At 38.0% G+C, this 13,153-nt stretch overlaps 1 protein-coding gene across 14 annotated transcripts in view; it reads left to right on the top strand.

Annotated features, from left to right (window-relative positions):
* The window catches only part of PARD3 (par-3 family cell polarity regulator), a 676,275-nt gene that overhangs the window by 234,830 nt on the left and 428,292 nt on the right, over positions 1-13,153 (top strand). The window contains exon 1 of one of the 14 annotated variants that reach the window (XM_047865962.1): positions 1,864-1,986. The exons of the other annotated variants lie outside the window; for them this stretch is intronic. The gene's annotated coding sequence lies outside the window, so the exon portion shown is untranslated. Of the gene's footprint in view, positions 1-1,863; positions 1,987-13,153 lie in introns of those variants that run through there. 14 annotated transcript variants of the gene reach the window in all.

Genomic DNA, 13,153 nt, shown 5'->3' with positions numbered 1-13,153 from the left:
CAAAATGACATTTTAGCATGGCTTCTGCAGTGTGCACCACACATGAAATACTGGTTTGGGATTCAAGGACAAATGCAAAGCAATTGGTCAACCCTCAGCAAGGTAGGATCCCTAGCATTTCACCTCTGTGACTGCCATGGTGAAGACAGTGTAAAGCTGGAGTAATTTATTCCTACCACGTAATATTTGGGATGGTGGTAAAGGGGATTTTTTGCTATCATTCCTCCTTACCTCACCACCCTGGGTATTTCTGAAAAGGTGTAGTTTGCACCAGACATTTGGAGTAACCAAGATAGTATCTCCCCCCCCCCCCCCCCCCCCCGCGGCCCCGGTTCCCTCAACTGCTGCACACTTGGTGCTGAGTGGCAGTGACACCTGTTTTTACTGGAAAACCTGTTTTTACTGTTTACAGGAAAATTACACTAAGACTTTTTTTGCTTTAAAATCTTAGCTCACACAGTGGTTTGAGGGAGCCCTCACCTGAGTACATGCCCAGAGGGAAAGGACAGAGACTAATTTGATCTAGAATTCTGTTATTTTGGCATGAAAATGCTGTATTAGTTCCAAATACCTCAACAGATCAAAATGAAGTGCTGACAGTTAATTCCCTTAGCTCTCCTTGCAACTCATGAAAACGTGATCATAATTTAGCACCATCATCTCAAAAGAAAAAGCCTTAATATGAAGTTAGTGGACATGTTGTGCTTTCTGTTGTTCCCTTAATGCTCCCTCTCCTCAACCAGATTTTAGGATGTAGGTCCTTCTTGAAGGCTTCTGTCTCACTGAAAACTTTTTTTTAACGTTTATTTATTATTGAGAGTCAGAGACAGAGCATAGGCATGGGGGAGGCAGAGAGAGGGAGAGACACAGAATTTGAAGCAGGCTCCAGGTTCTGAGCTGTCAGCACAGAGCCTGACGCAGGGCTCGAACTCACAAATCACAAGATCATGACCTGAGCCAAAGTCGGATGCTTAACCAAATGAGCCACCCAGGCACCCTCCTGAAAATTTTAAAATAAAGATCTTGCATCTGTTGACACCAACTTTCTCAAACAGAGAATTGCATTCGTTATCAAAGTAAAATTGTGAAGATGTATATAACATAGAGGAAACCAAAAAACAGACATAGTTTCATTAGTAGATGGTTTTAGTTTTGTGTGACATTGTCTATACTAGGCTTATGCCCTTTTTTCATTAATCAAGTCCTAAGCACATAACAACCCCTTAAACTCAAAACAAAAACAAATAAAACAATATAACCTGTAAAACTCTTTAAGCATTAGAATGAGAACATATATAAAAATATTTGCTTTTTGACAAGTTTTTGTGGCATCTAACTTTCTCTGAATGGCCTACTCTTGAAAAGTGGATGCTCTGGGTTTGAGAAATATCATATGTACCAATACCCCAGTACAGAGCCTACTGGAAAACATATTCCGAGCATGATAAAATCTGTGTTCTACAGTCCAGGAGAGTCTCCCCAAATGCTGTTTCTAGGCTCTGATTCTTTTTTCAGGAGCCATGATTAGCTATGGTTTTTCCTATGTTAGGTCTTAAGTAATTTTTCTTGGGAAGCCAGACGTTTACCAGTATTTTGAATGACTCTGACACTGTGTTTGGTAGAATGAACTGGTTTTTATGATGCTGATAATTAAGGCACACGACAAATGTCAGCTTCTAATTCAAATTTGCAGAATCCTTTACTTAATAAAAGATATTTTGTTAAGAAAGAAAACTTCTCTCTTCACAGACTCATGTTAAATGCCTGGTTCCATATAACATAAACAATCTGAGTTCCGCTCCCAGGATCATTTAAAACGACATCTATTGTGCTCTTCTTCACTTTGACAAGTGGGAGCTGAAGAAGCCTCTGAAGTGCATTTTTGTTGTTATAGTCACTTCTATTCTCATCGAGTAAGGAAGGTCAGATTTCATTGCTGTCCTGGGAGTGATCCTTTTCATCAGTTATTGTGTGTCTTTCTGTTGGGTGAGTAACTCCATTTATTAAACTTCGGAATGATCATTTGTAGAGGAAATTGTGGCGTTGACGACTGGTATTCACTTAAGGAATCTTGATTTGCTGGGATGTTAAAAAGGTAGCAATTGGGTTTTCTCTTTGATTGATATGTCTGTTCTTCTAACTGATGACGAATGCAACTCGGGCAGAATTCACATCTCAGTGTTTCACTTTCCTTTTAGACAGTCTTGTGGAAGCTCTAGAAGCTTACAGTTTAAAGTAAAATTGGACTTAAGAAATGTGCCCGGGTAATTCTCTGGAGTTTGTAACCCTTGCCTAAAAATGCGTGAGTGATTCCAGGTATTAGCTGTTACAAGTCATTGGTCAAGGCATTCCACCCAAGGAATGGTTATTGAAACAGTAACAAGTTTGTATTAGCTAGCCTACAAGTCTTTTTATCTTGGATCAATGAAAGATACTACTTTTCCAATAAAATCAATTCAATCAAACTGAGCTCTAGTAAGATGTGTATGAGTAATTGAAACAGAAGGCAGAGTATGGTACCAACACTAAAAAGACATGAAGAAGGACAGAGGAATTAAAAAGAGGGAGAGATTTGGCATAGGGGTGCAAGAATATGAGAGAGAGAGAGAGAGAGAGAGAGAGAGAGAGAGAGAGAGAGAGAGAGAGAAGGGGCTTTTAATTCTAAGGGAGGATTTTATCCCAGGCAGAGGAAATAGCAACTGTGTGGGTTTAGAAGGAGCCTGCCTTTAAGTAATTAATCATCAGTTCAGCCTAATTGGAATAAAAGATAGTCTTTCACATTTTGGGGGGGAGAGCATTGTGTAATGGAGAGGCAGACCCTTTCTTTGTAGTAGGTCAGCTTTACCCCCTTGCAGTGTAGTGTTACAGAGTCAAGGGGACTGTCAGAAAGGAGATAGAACCCATTCCCAAGGAAATGAGTTAGTAGGAACAATAACTATTTTCTCAGTTGTTCTAAAGAACAATGCAATTTTGAGAGTTTACTACATGGTTCTTGCTTATAATTCATATGGCGAATACAATGAAGCAGAATTTTTATTAAGACCAATGGCTACCAAAAAGTTTGTGACAGCATCACTCAGATTGGTTTTGAAATGGGCAAGTATTAATGAGCCTCTGCAATGACAGAGGGATTTGGGATATAGCAATGAGAGATATAATGATTTACTTAATAATTTTGAGCAAGGAGATGTGCAATCCACATGCAAAATTAAGTAGGAGCTAAGAAATGTTGAGCATCTTATAAAAGATGCACGTTTGAAAGGTCTTGGTTTATCTATATCTATTATATACAGTGAGTAACACCACAGTCATTTTCATCTTTAATTGTAAAACAGTCCTGGCAAGATAATAGTAATACTTTCATCATACCTTTTATATTTTCTGGTAATTCTGGTTGCTAATTATTTTCTATGTGTGTACTACACCCTATATGATGTTTTGGGCACTGAGGCTACAAATCTGAACAAAACATAATCCCTCTTTTTCAAGTAACTTAGTAGATTCTAACTTGTTTTTCTGCCCCAATCCACTCTGATAAAAACACGTTCTAATAAGAACACTTTGGAAAGGGTGGAGAAAAGGAGACCATAGAGTTACTATTGTTTGGTGATGGATATTCCTCTGTCCAGGTGGAACTGCTGCATCCATTGGTCATTGCTGTGCAAGTGGCTAAGAGAGAAAATCAAACCAACGCTATACCTTCCTTGACCTTCCATGCTTGGTGGTGGGATGTGATCAGGTGTATCTGTGTGTCTAGAGAGATTTTGTATGGAATAGAGACAATCTGGGAGCCAGCAGTATCCTTTTGTAGATATTTAAGAAGTTGAACTTCACACCGTAAAGACAGTGGGCTAGTTGGAAGGAAAAGAGTGTATGGGGAGGGTTAGTCAATAACCCTTGAAGCTCATGATTGGAACAGATATGGACAGAAAACACACAAACCCTATAATTTTGTTCATCTAAATTATCGTAAGCCAAGGAATTGAAGTGTGGTAGCACAGTTGTATATGTTAAATCTTTGTCGCATGTAGGATGTTAGAGTATATTCAGTTTAGTTTCTTGATGTTCCACATGACAATAGTGAAATCAAGTTAGCTTAAGAAGAAAAGAATGAAATTGTTCTTCATACCTCACTAGCATAGGAAATCAATGGGAACAAGAACTAAAAAGGTGTTATATTAGGAACCACAAAAGTACCTCTCTGGGTCCCTGATTTCTTGCTTGCTTCTGGAATTCTTCTTCATTCTTCCTTCCTGAGAGCAGCATTCTTTGCCCCATTTCCATGTTTCTAATTTGTCGACCTCACATCACTAATTTTTCAGTATCATAGTTCTAGCCTCCTGCAGTCTCTCAGTCCCACTTGCATTATCTCTAGAGAGATAATGCAGTTGTGCCAGTTTAGATCAAAGGTCCCACCCTGATGTCATCAGTTGCGGCTAGAAGGGTATGGTGCAGGGCGGTGGCAACGATGATATCCTGGCAGTGGCTGGGGGTCGTGAAACAGTCATGAGGAAAACCTATGTCTGCCAAGGGCCTGCCCCTTTGGATGGGTGGTATGTAGGTAGGTGTGCAGATGAGTATTCCTCAGGGAATGGGATGGCACCTGAACTTGGATGAATTGGCCTTATAAAGATGCCTTATGATTATAAAAGACTAAAACATAGTAAGAGCATTAGGAAAAGTAAGGATAGTAAGATACACATTCAGGCATGGAGGTTACGTAATTCACTTCCTTTGTTCAAGGCTTTCTTTTAAAAAAATTTTTTTTTAATGTTTATTTATTTTTGAGAGAGATAGAGACCGAGTGCAAGCAAGGGATGGGCAGAGAGAGAGAGGGAGACATAGAATTTGAAGCAGGCTCCAGGCTCCGAACTGTCAGCACAGAGCCTGACATGGGGCTCGAAGTCATGAACCGTGAGATCATGACCTGAGCCGAAGTCAGACACTCAACCGACTGAGCCACCCAGGCGCCCCTGTTCAAGGCTTTCTAATAGTTAAAGCAAAAATTGAAGTATTTCTTATTCTGTGATCCTAAAGTTTTCTTTGTTTCTTAGTTATTTCTGATTTAAAATTTTCCTGGGAGATCATTTTCCCATACATGCAAAGTACAAGGTTTTGTTTTCTAATTGAATTTTAAAATAGAACTAAAACTTCACAATATTTTCTTTAAATAGAACAGTGGCACTGTTCTGTTTGAACGGATTGAGACCACATCGTCCATGTCTTGAAAGGTAATGTTCCAGTAACTGTTCTCAAAAGACTATCCATTTTCCGCCAATTAATACATTGTCAAATCCTTTACTCAATGCCATCTAAGTATCTTACTATTAGTTTCCTAGACTTTCCCCATGAATGAATGCTTTTGCTTACTTTTCTCATTCTGAATAGTTGGTATGGCTTTAATAAGAATATATCAATTCCTGCTACTAATAGCCTCTGTTTCAGTTTTAAGGCTCAATAATTTAAAAGATGGCCCTAATAGTGTGAGATTCTGATTCCTAATGAAGAGCTATTGTCATTGGCTTTAACTGTAACTTGGTATATTAAGTTTCTTTCAGTTTATATTAAGATTCTTTTTGAACTGTTAGTATTCTGCTTAAAATGTGAAGTCTTTACATTATGAGAAATTTATGTTCTTCTTTTTAGAAGCTTGACTTTAAGTCAAACTGGACACTCTACCTTTTCCTATTGTTTAGAAAAGGCAAAAAGTTAGGGCAAGGAAAGATCCTAGGCTGTATTTGTTCAGAATTGTTCACATTCTTAGTTCACTGAGAGCATTTGTTAACACTTTATTACTAACATGGAGTATAAGTTAATGACGCACAAAGTTTAAAACCTCTTATGTTCAATTAGAGGACCTATTAGCTTTGGAAGCAGTAAATAATAATTGGCATTTACTGAGTTTTAAATAGGATCTACATGTTGTATTTTTGGTTGAGAGTGCTCATAGCATTTTGTGTTGTGTTGCGAAACTTGGGTTTTCTGAGAATGCAGTTACCTTTTAGTATTTAACCTAAAACCTCTTCCTGATTTTAATGTGGAATATTTCCTCCCTTTAATTGCTAACATGTTTTTCAAATATTTACACATGATTTTTAAGGTGCTAATTGGCACTAGAATAGCTGACGGTTGGTAAATGTTGGAATCAGCATTACCGTAAAGCACATCCACACTAAGTTTCTGTATCTTGGCCTGGAATGGCTGGCATTTGTGCATTAAATGCATCAATAGTCTCACAGTAAAATACATAAAACAGCAGTAGGCAGTTTTAGTATTTACCTCACCAGAGCCTCAGGATGCCAGCCACTGGGTCTGCCTTCCAGAATTTGATAGTCTTTTGTAGTATTGTAAATGTTATGGTGAGGGTCTTACTCCTCTTTGGAACAAAACATTGCCTGTTTATGTGCTACAGTTCATTTGGTCCAGTGGGGTTAACTCAAAACAAAAACAAAAACAAGACTTCTCTTCCAAAACACAGATACTTGATTAATATAAGCTTTTCTGTCTCTTGCTTATTGTTCTGTGCTTTTTTTTCTTCCCAAATTTTCTTTCATGGTAATTTGCTGTCATTAGAATGTTCCATAGAAAACATGCATTGGGCACATTGAGCGTGTTCCACTGAGCCAGACCTCCTTTACATTCACCCGTTTATCTTTCTTTACCTCTTTGTAGTTCATCGGAGACTGCTCATTTATTCAATATACCATTTTTTGCAATTATTCTGTTGTTGTTCAAAGACCTTCAAAGGCCTTATTTTCTCCGACTGTAAAACCTGTCTGGGAATCACAGCCCCAGGCCATTTTTTTGTATGGCTCCTTTGGAGTCCCACTCTGGGAACTCGGATTCAGTGGACTGGAGAGGAGACCTGGGAGCTTCCCGTCCATATGCCCCTTTGGTGGCTTGGACCCAGGAACCCTGTCTGGCAACCAGTGCAGCATGTGGTTGGTCATTTCCCGGCTCTGAACCTGGCTGCAGATAAGAGCTAAAAGGTTGATTCATCATGATTTCCCACCCTTGTCTTCATTTCTCACCAGAATATCACCCAGCGTGTATGTCAGTCTGTTTTAAAGAACAGTCACATAGTGCATTTGTTTTGTTGTATCATGTAGCGTTGTTTTATAGCATGTTTGAGTGTTTGCTGCTTTATCTGAGGGCAAAGAGTCCTTTCAAGGGATCATTGATATAAAGTTTCAGCAGGTTTTACTGTTATATTCTAATGATAGTTATCTTGACATTTTAAGTGCTTTCTCAGTCCATTTCCTAAAGCTCCTTAAAGCTTAAAGTCAGTTGAATGTAATATTTGATTCCTGAATACTAAAATTTAAATGATAATTTGCTTGAGAATTTTTTTTTAATTTATTTTGTGAAGCACTGAGTCCAAAGTGTGATTATAGGTGTTTTTAGAGACACTGTTGCCCAAGACACAATTTTGAATATGCACAGTTATATGGTGTCTTTCTCTTACCTCAGGTCTCAATGAGCAGTTCTTTTTTGTAGCACGGCCAAAGAAAAGAAAAAAAGAGCAAAGTTTGGGGTGACAATAAAATAACATTGCTGCTCTGCTGTTCTAAGAGATTTTTGTCTCTCCCAAATGCATCAAACAATCCTGGTGAAGTCACAGTTCCTTCTGCCTGTGGTGTCCTTCCTTTGCCTTGGAAAGGCCTTTGGGAACAGATTGGTTTGGCCTCTCTCCCCATTTATGGCTGATGTTTCTGATGCCTATCATCCTTATGTGACCAAAACCAAAGCTATAATATTTGCTTATTTGTGGAGAAGTTTCTGTGCCCACCTGAACTGTTATGGCTCCTCCTGCCTTGACTGATCCTTGCTTGGTGTCTGGGTCTTGGTCCAGAGCTGGGTGGCTGGGGACTCACGCTTCACTGGGCCTTACTTCTAGTACTCCTCCTTAATATTTCCCTCCCTCCCTCCTCTCCCTGCTTAAGAGAGGCAGACTCAGCATGAGTGTGGGAGGGGCAGAGGGAGAGAATCCCAAGCAGGCTCCACACTGCCAGCTGTGCAGAGCCCGACATGGGGCTTGAATTCACAAAACCATGAGATCATGGCCTGAGCCTAAATCAAGAGTCACATGCTTAACCGACTGAGCCACCCTGGTGCCCCTAGTATTTTGCTTAAAATGGCGCCCCTAGTATTTTTAGTGTTAGATGTAACTGGTTCAAATTTCTCAGCTCTCTTGATATACCTTAAGCCTAGAGCTAGATGTAGGGGCAGAAGTCCCGGCCTCTTTCATACTAAAGCAAACTGTTAGATTCTGTTACCTGTGTATATTTGAGTAAGTGAATGTACTCAGTGGATTAGAAAACTGTTATTTGTGTAGGATATGTGTCACTTTTAAGATATTTTGATTGTTTGGTTGCTAAGTTAGTTAAAAACAGTTCCCAGGGTCGGCTGTTGTTGGTGGTGGCCATGTCATCCTACCTTGCTTCCCAGAGAAACCAAACTGGTCAGCTGTGTACATCAGAATGTGAACATTTCTCACCCTCATTTGAGGTCTATTTATGCAAATTTCTGTGATTTGGCTTGGCTATAAATACTGGGCTATGAAATTTCAATGTGTGCTAACATAATTTATATGGGACTTTTTTTTTTTTAATATATCTTCAGTTGATTTAGGGCCAGTCTTTTTTGCATGCATTTTGAAGAAGATATTCAATTCTAACATATTTTTATAGCTGGGGCTCTGGAGAGCTCAATAATGGTGAGAGAATCTCTCTAGTACTCATGGCATTAAGTTGACATACATGAGTAGAGCTCTTGTTCTAAAGTGAAGGGCCTATGTAATACAATACATTGTCCTTATGATGTTTTAGATTGCAGTTGTCCAGAAACATTGTAAGAGTAGTGACTAGGTAAAAATGAATGGATTATTTGATGAAAAACATTCTGTTTTTGAGGTGAAAAAATTTAATTTTTCGTACTCCTGCCGTTTTATTTTTAAATAATTATAGTTAAAAGAACACAACAAATATTTCTTTTTTTCTGCATTGGAAAAAAATGCTAATTATCTCCAAATATGGAGTTATTTTAAAATATATAAGCCCTGGGGCGCCTGGGTGGCGCAGTCGGTTAAGCATCCGACTTCAGCCAGGTCACGATCTCGCGGTCCGTGAGTTCGAGCCCCGCGTCGGGCTCTGGGCTGAAGGCTCAGCGCCCGTAGCCTGTTTCCGATTCTGTGTCTCCCTCTCTCTCTGCACCTCCCCCATTCATGCTCTGTCTCTCTCTGTCTCAAAAATAAATAAACGTTGGAAAAAAATATATATAAGCCCTGAGGAGGGACATTTTTTTTCTTTAAGCCTCTGTGGACATGATTTCCTTGAGATTTTTTATGTTTCACCATAATGTAAGGGAAAGATTCAGTTTCTATATGTGGTATAAGTTCCAATACATTAGAGACAGAGAGTCTCTGCAATGATCTGCATATTATGTGGTGACACACAGGGACTGTGTCTTCCTCAGTGTATGTCAGTGCATCCAGCCATAGCACAGACAGGTACTTCAACTGCCTTTTTAAGGAATCAACAAATGAACCATGGCTGATTTCACAGAGCTTGTGGGATTTTCTTTTCACTAAGTTGGCTTAACTGTGAGAGGGTCCAGCAAAAGTTCTTGCCTTATTACTAGATCCTTGGCAACATTGATTGAAGATAGTGTGATTTTTGTTGACAGAGTGCACTCTTCTTTGTGAGATGGTATCTACTTGTTGAACTGTCTGGGCATGGTCACCCAGAGGAAGCAGAAGTGTTGACTGGCTCAGATACTTGTTCTGTGTAGTCTTTGTCACTAGAACCTTCTTCTAGAGAGGTCAGAGTACTGCAGGCTACCTTTCCAATAGAAGGAGTGAGTGAAAGAACATTATCCATCAAAAGATGAATGCATAGTGATTTCACTTAAAAAAAAATTTTTTAATGTTTATTTATTTTTGAGAGGTAGGGGGGGGGCGGTGCAAAATCTGAAGCAGGCTCCAGGCAAAGAGCCCTACGTGGGACTCAAACTCATGAACTGTGAAATCATGACCTGAGCCAAAGTTGGACGCCCAACCAACTGAGCCACCCAGGTGCCCCGTGATTTCACCTTTTTAAATAAAATTTCTGTCTATAGTATTTCAATGAAATGTATTCCTGTTTGAGGATACTAGGATGACAATTACAAAAAAATAATAAAACCTTCTAAATACAACTCTAACAAGTGCTGAAGTTCAATGTATTTTAGGAGGTATAAATATTTTGTTGCTAAAATAGCAGCCAATGTAATGAAAAGGCAAAATTGCATCAGTGGATTTCAAGGTTTGGCTAGCTTTCGACGTAACGCAGAAAACCACCTTAACACAACAACACCAACACCACCAACAACAAAACTCATCCCATCATGTATCGTTCTATCTTTGTAATGAATTTCATGCTACTTTAAATAGAGGACAGACTTCTGTAGGAAATGAATTATAAAAACAGAGTTAGAGTTTTGACTTACAAACATTGAGTATCGAAGGTTCATAAATGTTACTGCTTTTTCAAATAAGTTTTTAAACTATAGGCTGGTTACCTGATATAACCTAAACATCAAATGGAAGGACTGTGTGCTTGATCAATAGAAATTGAGTTGCCTGAGGACGGCAACCCTTTTCTATAACTTGTCTGTCACCATGTCATTAGCTTTAGAACCCATAGAAGTACAACATTTATGAAGTCATGGGAAATTTTTTATTTAATGTAGGCTAATTTTTCAGTAGTTACTAGAACTGATGGTCAAAATTTACTGGTTAATTAGCCATTTTTAAGCATAGTCATTGCCTGCAATATGTTTTTTCCTGTCTGCACAGTGTGTTTTTTTTCTCATCATTAATTTGAGCCTCCACTTGAGCAACAGATGTCAGATTATGCTGTAAGAAGAAAGTTCTCAGTCATACCCGTGTGATTGCAGACTCACCCAAGTGCGTACTGTCCCCTCCCCCAATCTTGGTTATCATTTCTGTGGGATATTAAGAGCTAAACATGTGATTTCCTTACAGAGTTTAAAAGCTGTATGTCTCAATGTAATAAATCTCTAGACAAATTCTTGGCAGTGATGCATACGTTTTATGTGTGCTGTGATTATCTCCAGTCATAATTATTTAATACATATGGTATGTGTAACATTTATAATCTTCCCAAGGGGGAAAATGATGTGGCGTGATTCTTGCAGATTATTTATGTTGTTTATGCTTAAAATGTATGGTAAAAAATGCTGTGTATCTCTGACTTTGAAATCCCCACTGTTCTATTTTTAAATGGTTGTATGAAAATACAGAAACTAAGCAGATTAAGTAGTCTTGTTTCTAAATATATTTCCTCTTGTAAATTACTAGAAATTGCTTATGTTCATTGAATTGAATGGGTGGACAATGGGAATATCCCCCTAACTTTTTGATGAACTGTTCAATAATGTCACCTATTGCATAAATTTGCATGATGGTTTCAAAGTTTCATTAGCCATTCTAGACTAGGAAATTTATCAAATACTGAATAACTAAATTGAGTTAAAATAACTTTTTAGAGTAAGTTTAAAATTAAAAAAAAACTGTTTCTTTTGTGTGTTTGAAAACTAGACAGTGGGCTAATAATTCTTTGTCTTTTCAGATTATTTCATTTGTGTTCTGACAGTAATAACCATGTTTTATCTGGCTGTCAGGGGTCCTTCTAGGATGGTCTTAAATTCTAATGTATTATTCATTCATTATGTTGAACAGCAAGAATAAATTAAATATCTAAAACAATATGAAAGAAGAGGAAAGCAGCTCAGTTAATTCTAGTGAAAATAAAAGCTATGTATTTATTCCCAGTGGAACCCTGAAACTTGTTGATGAGATGGCTATTGGTAATTGCTGTAATCTGCAAACTATTTAATTTTCCTCTTTGTACAAAAATGTATTCATCTAATATATTCAGAGTTTCGTAAGAGTGAGTTTCATTAAAACGTGCCACATGTTGGCTGTTAATATAAATTGTTAACTTCAAACTTTAAGATTGCTTTTCATTATTACTTTAATATTAACATATATGCTGATAATTTTCTAGCTTCTAAAAAGACAGAACGTATACATATTGTATTAATTTGTAATTTAAATGTATCATAATATATTTCTGCATTACAAACTCGCTAATATTGTAAGGAGGTGAAAAACAAAAGAGCATAAAATAGAAAATATATCCCCTGTAATTCTGCAATATTAAATATTTAATAGAATATGTTAATATTCTGGTGTATATTGTTTGGTTTTCTTTCCATGCCTATTGATATGTATTTTAATAGTTATATAGGTTTTAAATGCAGTGGATGTACAGTGATTTAACATGTCTCCTACTGTATACAGTTAAGAGTATTTTGCCAGCTTTCTAATAGACCCATTATAAATATTTTGCCTTTTAACATCCATGTGGATAGATCCTTACTGACGTCTTGTCCGTGTGTTTTTCTGTGTCGACAAGTGCCAGCAGTGGTGTTTGGGCCTTCACATTGCTCATTCCCAGAGGTCTGAGAGGGTGTGGGGTAGAGGCTGTACTCCCAGAGTGCCTGTTATGTTCTGTCTCCCCGACTAGTCCCTTTAGATGGGGGAAATTGGTTTTGCTTAGGGATGGAACAGCTATGGACCCTTTGCCTGGATTCAGGAAGAAGTGATCAAATTGCAAGGATGGTGAGGTGGGCTATGTGTAAGTTATTCTTTAGTGAAGCCATTAAATACAAATTTGAACTGATGAAAGAGAAACCAAATGGCCATCTGAAGTGAATGCCCTGCCTAGTTTTTGAGGAGTGGAATGGCATCAACACATGTGTGGTTTTGAAGCACATGTGATAGAAGACTGAAATGAACAGAACCTATTCATTTCCTAAAATCTTACGTAATTTATTGAGTGGGTGAACTCACTAGTCTGAGGGCAGAGAGGGAGAGAAATACTCCTTGCCTATGGGCAAGTATTAGTGATTAACAGTACACTTTGGCTTTATGTTGCCTCTCAGAGTTTTGGTTTAGTTACTTAGTGTCAGCAAGCCAGTGTTGTTCCACTGTAAGTGAGAATAATTTTATATCATAAAATTATTATAAGAGTAAATGAGCTAAATCATGGGTGTTGCTTAGTACAATATGTGTTATTAAACACTCCAG

The sequence above is a fragment of the Prionailurus viverrinus genome, chromosome B4 (genome assembly GCF_022837055.1).
Source record: "Prionailurus viverrinus isolate Anna chromosome B4, UM_Priviv_1.0, whole genome shotgun sequence".
Lineage (NCBI taxonomy): Eukaryota > Metazoa > Chordata > Mammalia > Carnivora > Felidae > Prionailurus > Prionailurus viverrinus.
Note: the sequence above shows the minus strand (reverse complement) of the source record. Positions and strands in the feature narration are given on the sequence as shown.